This window comes from Octopus bimaculoides, chromosome 4 (genome assembly GCF_001194135.2).
Source record: "Octopus bimaculoides isolate UCB-OBI-ISO-001 chromosome 4, ASM119413v2, whole genome shotgun sequence".
NCBI lineage: Eukaryota > Metazoa > Mollusca > Cephalopoda > Octopoda > Octopodidae > Octopus > Octopus bimaculoides.
This window is the reverse complement of record NC_068984.1, coordinates 43,838,164-43,844,930: the sequence shown is the minus strand read 5'-3', so window position 1 is coordinate 43,844,930 and position 6,767 is coordinate 43,838,164. Positions and strand designations below refer to the sequence as shown.

The 6,767-nt window shown below is 36.0% G+C and overlaps 1 protein-coding gene across 8 annotated transcripts in view; it reads left to right on the top strand.

Moving 5' to 3' along the window:
• Nucleotides 1-6,767, top strand: part of LOC106873997 (potassium voltage-gated channel protein Shaw) — a 524,001-nt gene that overhangs the window by 163,528 nt on the left and 353,706 nt on the right. For all 8 annotated transcript variants that reach the window (XM_014921547.2, XM_014921546.2, XM_014921542.2 and 5 more), the window contains exon 3: nt 4,867-4,935. The gene's annotated coding sequence lies outside the window, so the exon portion shown is untranslated. The remainder of the gene's footprint in view (nt 1-4,866; nt 4,936-6,767) is intronic.

Below are 6,767 nucleotides of genomic sequence, written 5' to 3'. Positions count from 1 at the left end.
TATACGTGTATATATATATACATGTATACATATATATATATAATATAAATATATATATATGTGTGTGTATATTCATGTGTATATATATATATATATATATATATACGTGTATATATATATACATGTATACATATATATATATAATATAAATATATATATATGTGTGTGTATATTCATGTGTATATATATATATATATATATATATGTATGTATGTATGTATGTATGCATGTATGTATGTATGTATGAATGTGTATACATATATGTATACACACACATATATATATGTATGTATGCGTGTATGTATGTATGCATGTATCTTTGTATCTATGTATGTATAAATATGTGTCTGTATGCGTCTATGTATGCGTCTATGTATGTATGTGTGTATGTATGTATGTATAAATATGTGTCTGTGTGCATAATATATATGAGAAAGTGAAAGCGATACAGCAAGAACGAGGAATGAAAGCACTGGAGGATGGAAGATGTTAAAGTGGAAAGTGAATAATTTATATCAACTTCCTTTTATGTTACCGTTTTAACTGTTGTGTGGCTGTCAGTTGGTAATATCTATTCCATTCTTTGTCACGCAATATTAATTCCAATATTTATGGCAGTAATTATTGTCGGATTTCTTGGTGTAAGCAACTATAACACCGGGTTAAACAGCACAGGGACTGATTTGGAACTGTGCCAATCACAAATAAGGTGAGATTGTTTCGTTGCTTCCTTCCACTTATAACAGGTTTGCACAAGCGCCTGGGCTGTTTATCAATATTTCGCAAACAGCAATCACTACTACCATAATTAGATTAGTTTCTTTCAGCATTTTTTTTTCATGCAATATATTTTAGGGGAGAAGAAATGAAAGTTTCTGCTCTTGCAGTATTTCTTAAAAACGTAAGTGAATAAATACTGCCTCGTGGGCTCGATTCACCGGAAGCTTAATTAATTCTTTTTAATCGTTTAATCTGAGAAGAGAAAGAAATATCCATAACTTTTCTGGACCCTATAAATCTCTGAAGTCGAGAATTTAGAGAGTTGTGAAAGCTTGGTATGTTTAATTTTCATATCGGTTGCTGCGTGATAGAATCACAAAATCGATAAGACATTCGCTCGAAAGGGGACGGCTGTATTTCTGGAGTGAAAAGATCAGAATAAGTGCTAAATGCAGGATAAAAAGCTAAGCTACATTACGAACGACATGGCTGTGGCAAGAAGATATGTAAATTTTATCAAATTTCATTTTCCATTGACCATTGTAGTGAGGATAAAAGAGGCAAAGACTGTGTGTATGTATAATGTATACTACATGTAGTAATACCTCACCTCACAACAGTTGTACTTTACACAAGTACAATGAAAAAGAACAGCATTTAGCAAAAGTTAGTTTTTCTAGTTACTGATATTATTGTCGTTATTTAGCCATTTATTAGCTCTAATTAAGCTGATTTATTAAGGTCTTCCAGCCATGACCGTCAGCATAGTGTATCTAGAACTATATAAAGGAAACTATTCAAAGAAAATTATACGTATTTGGGGCTATGGAACGTATGCAAATTGTTATATTTTCAGGGATGAATATTTTCAAGGCTTTCGTTCACAAAGGATATCCGGGGCATATTGATATTGTGTGTACGAGAGCAGGGATAAAGAAGGATCTTTGTCGTGTCATCTGCATGAATGCATCTGGCTAGATGGGGCAGCGAGAGATTACTGATTATAGCAAAGAAGAGTGACAGAAAGCCGGCATAGATTGCAGTTGTAAAGACATTTTAGTTGAAACAAGCCGACGTATATAACTAATGGAAAGCTTCAATTTCAATTAATTGGAGTGAGGTAAACACGATTCAAAGATACTTAATTAATGACAATGATAATTAATTAATGACAATGATAATAGCAATAATATTAATCCTTTTGCGACGTCACTAGTATCGTCACTAGTATCGGCCCTTGCCTTTCCTTTGGAGTTCATCAGCGGTGTGGAGAGAGGAGGCTGGTATGCATGTGCGACTGCTAGTCTTCCATAAGCAAACCTTCCAGGACTTGTGCCTCAGAGGGTAACTTTCTAGGTGCAATCCCATGGGTCATTCATGACCAAAGAGGGTCTTTACTTTTATTATTCCTTTCCAGTATGGGCACATAGCATGACATTTTCGAGAAAGAGCTACCTGATTACATCACTTCAGCACTCAACTAGTACTTAGTTTTTCGACTCCAAAACAATGAAAGTCGACCTCGGCGAAATTTAATCTCAGAACGTAAAACCGGAAGAAATGCTGCGAAGCATTTTCCCCGGTGCGGTAACGATTCTGCCACCTCACCGCCTTGTAACAATAATAACAATCCTTTCGACTACAGACACAAAGCCTGAAATTTGGGGGAGGGGGCTAGTCGATTACATCAATCCCAGAGCGTAACTGATACTTATTTCATCGACCCCGAAAGTATCAAAGATAAAGTCGACCTCGGCAGAATTTGATCTCAGAACGTGAAGACGGACGAAATTCCGTGAAGCATTTTGTCCGGCATGTGAACGATTTTACCAGCTGGCAGAATAATAACAACAACAATATTAATAATAATAATAATAATAATAATAATAATAATAATAATAATAATAATAATAATAATAATGAAAACTTGATAAAATTGATATTCATATTATTTTTCTTATTATTCAATTATAATGATTATAATTATATTATCAATAAATCTCATTTCCTGGCGATACTCAATATGTTTTTTTTACGATGGTTTCTTTATATAAGTTAGTTGTTATTGGGTTTATATTTCTCCTGATTAAAGAAATGTTTTGAGTTCTCTTTCTTCTTTGTTTCAGTTAAGATTGATGTTAACTAACTTTTAAACATTTTAACATTTTACCAAATCATTAAGGCTACCGCTGGCGGAATCGTTAGCAGGCCGGCCAAAATGCTTAGCAGCAGTTTCTTCTGCAACCGCGTTCTGAGTTCAAATTCTGCCGAGGTTGACTTAGCACTTCATCCTCTCGGAGTCGATAAAATAAGAACCAGCTAAATACTGGAGACGATGTAATTGAGTTGTCCCGTTCCCCCGAAACTATTGACCTGGTGCCAAATTTTGAATCCGATATTTTACCCATTCATTACATTTAAGCGGACTGAGATGATATCTGGTGCAGGAACCGATGAAAATATCAAAGTTATGTTAGTATTACATTATTCCGTGTGCCATTTCGTTTTTAATTCTGAGTGCTTGATTAAACGGAGATTCGGTTAGTATTTCTTGTAGGTTGAACAAAGATGCAAAATCTCCCCTGTTTACTGTGTGTTAGCACTCCGTTGCTTACGACGACGAGGGTTCCAGTTGATCCGATCAACGGAACAGCCTGCTCGTGAAATTAACGTGCAAGTGGCTGAGCACTCCACTGACACGTGTACCCTTAACATAGTACTCGGGGATATTCAACGTGACACAGTGCGACAAGGCTGACCCTTTGAATTACAGGCACAACAGGAAGTAAGAGTGAGAGAAAGTTGTGGTGGAAGAGTACAACAGGGTTCGCCACCATACCCTGCCGGAGCTTCGTGGAGCTTTAGGTGTTTTCGTTCAATAAACACTCACAACGCCCGGTCTGGGAATCGAAACCGCAATCCTATGACCGCGAGTCCGCTGCCCTAACCACTGGGCCATTGTCCCTCCACTCCTGTTTAGTACACTGTAATTCACTAACAATCCTTTTATATTTCGTAAATGAAAACATTTTAGAAGTAATGGACTTGTTGTAGATTATATATTACTGCATTTATATTGTAAAGAAAGCATGAAACACCACACAACATAACTTTTTAGGTGTCAAACTGCTAAAAATTTAGAATTTAAAATTATCAAAGAGGATTCGTTCTACGTTTTGTCAACTAACTAACTTAGACCAGATAAAGCTAAAGAGGTTTTTACTTTGTAACTTCATACAATTTCAGTTAATTGATATCTATGTGCCACTACATTAAGTATTTATTACCAGTCTCTTAACTATTTGTTTCTCATAAAGAAAGCGTCATTCAGTAATCCTCTTTCGTCACTACAACATTCGATATCAGGTTTAGTATTCCGTAACATGGTTCAAGCATCAATAAAGCAACAACAGTCATACAAACTATAGTAAACATCAGCAAAACAAGTATTCCTTGTATGTGTGCGTATACACACGCACACACACGCACACACACACACACACACACACACACACACACACACACACACACACACATATATATAAATTAAAGAAATGAGTTTTAGAAAAGGGTCGTTAAATGCAGCATCCAAACCTTGTTTCAGGATAATAAGTCCCTCACTTAACTAAATGTGTCTGAACTGCTAGTAACTCACCACCAACATAAAACACCATTTGCCCGCGGGCATATGGCGTAGTGGTTAAGAGAGCGGACTACTAACCCCAAGATTCCGAGTTTGATTCCAAGCAGTGACCTGAACAACAACAACAACAATAATAATAATAACATCGAAAAATACCTTAGGAATGAGAACCCATGTTCGAAATTTCCCCAAGACACCTAAAGAAGGCTGGAGGGTATATCAGCCGAATCGTTGTGTTAACAACAAACAATATGAGGACAAATATCCGTCGAATCTAAATAATGTAAATAATGTACATAATTCCTCATCTCTTAAATATAGAACTCAATGGGGAATGTAAAACACATTCGTCTCATTTCTAATACCTGTAAACTTTGGTTGAGGAACTATGGAAAAAATTAATAACTGTATCATTTTATTTCAAAATCAGTAATTATATTTAATTATTTGAATTTAATGACAAATTGTTTAATATATTTCTTTATTTTTGTTTGTCTTTTCAGATTAAGAGGGATTTTGTAGAGAATTTCAGGATTTTACCCAGAAAATAAGTTTCCTGATATTTCACATCAGTAAGTAAAACAAAATAGGTTTAATGCTTTTTTCGTCTTTTTCTTGTTTGTTGCTTTTACTTGCTGCTACTTTCAGAAAGTTTGTCGTATTCATCAGCCTTGTAGTTACTCTAAAGATAAAATATTTTCGATATGAAAAACATACCGCGTGGTTGAGTGTGGTAGGTGAACGAATGACAGAATGCCTTTGTGAAGGCTAAAGAAGATGTGAGCTTATGTTTCTGGCACTAACATTTAAATACAAAAGAAGCTATTTTATAATGGTAAATGTCGGTTTTGCGAACTCAGCAAACGTGAATGGCTAAGAACTTTTCTTCACACTCACGACATTCTGGTTACTTCTGCAAGTGTCTTTTCATGTGTCAGCTAGCGAAATAAATATTCAGTTAAAATAAACTGTATATATTTGTGTGGCCGGTTGTTGGTTGTGTATGAGTGTGTTTGTGTATGTGCATCAGTGTGTGTGTGTGTGTGTGTATGTGTATGAGTGTGTGTGTATGTGTGTTTGTGAGTGAGTGAGGGTGACAAGTTATCGTTTCTTTTATTTCCAAGGAAAAAGCCTAATTTGTTTAGGTTGGAGACCAGCTTTTAATCGAATGGCAAAAAAATAGTAATGCCAGAACATACATACGAACATACAAACATTCACATATACATACTTTTCTTTTTACTTGTTACAGTCATTTGACTGCGACCAAGCTGAAGCACCGCCTTTACTCGAACAGATCGACTTCAGGATTTATTCTTTGTAAGCCTAGTACTTATTTTATCGGCGCCTTTTGCCGAACCGCTCAGTTGTCAAGCGATGGCGAGGGAACACAAGCACAGCCACACAAACGACGGAATTCTTCCGCCTACCAAATCCACTCTCAAGTCTTCCTTCGGTCGGCCCAAGGCTATAGTAGAAGACACTTTCCCAAGGTGCCACGCACTCAGACTGAACCCGGAATCATGTGGTTATAAAGCAAGCTTCTTGCTACGCAGCCACTCCTGCGGCTATACATATGTGCGTGTGTGTGTCTGTGTCTTGCGCTTTCCTCATCACCGCTTGACAACGGGTGTTGGTGTGTTTACGTCCCCGTAATTAGCGTTTCGGCAAAAGATAGAATAAATAGTAAGCTTAAATAATTCCTGGTACCGATTTGTTCCACTAAAACCCTTCAAGGTGGTGCTCCAGCATGGCCGCATTCAAATGACTTAAATAAGTAATAGAAAAGAATAAAAGAATATGTGTATATACATACATATATACATACAAAATGAATGCATACATACGTTTATATTCTGCTGATATGTGTTGAATTCCAATGAAAAAGGAAAGCTTTGTGAGAATGAAGCTCTTGTTCCATTCGTTAGCAATTCGTATTTAAAGTGCCCTGCAATCATCACTGGGTCAATAAATCAACCAGTCCATCAATCACTTAATCAATCAATCAAATTACTCAAGTGATAAGTGACATTTCCTAATCACAAAGGACAGAAGAACGTCATGCTTTTTTCAGCCAACGAAATTATTTCCCTAGAGGTTCCTAACGAGTGAATATCTGAATGGTTTAGGAAGTGTAATTTCTGCGATGAACTTTGTATATGGCAATATCCAAGAGAATAAGCAAAATGATTTGTTAAAGAGATTTGTCACCCAATGTGTCACGACACTAAAAACTAGTGACGTCATTTTATCAGCATTTTTCTTCCTTTATGGTGTGTCTACATGTATCTCTCCCATTTAATCATTAAACTCATAACACCTCTATTGAGACTTGTCCCTCCTTTTTGTCTCTGTTTTTCTTTCTTTTGCTCAGTATCTAATATATACATACATACATATATAT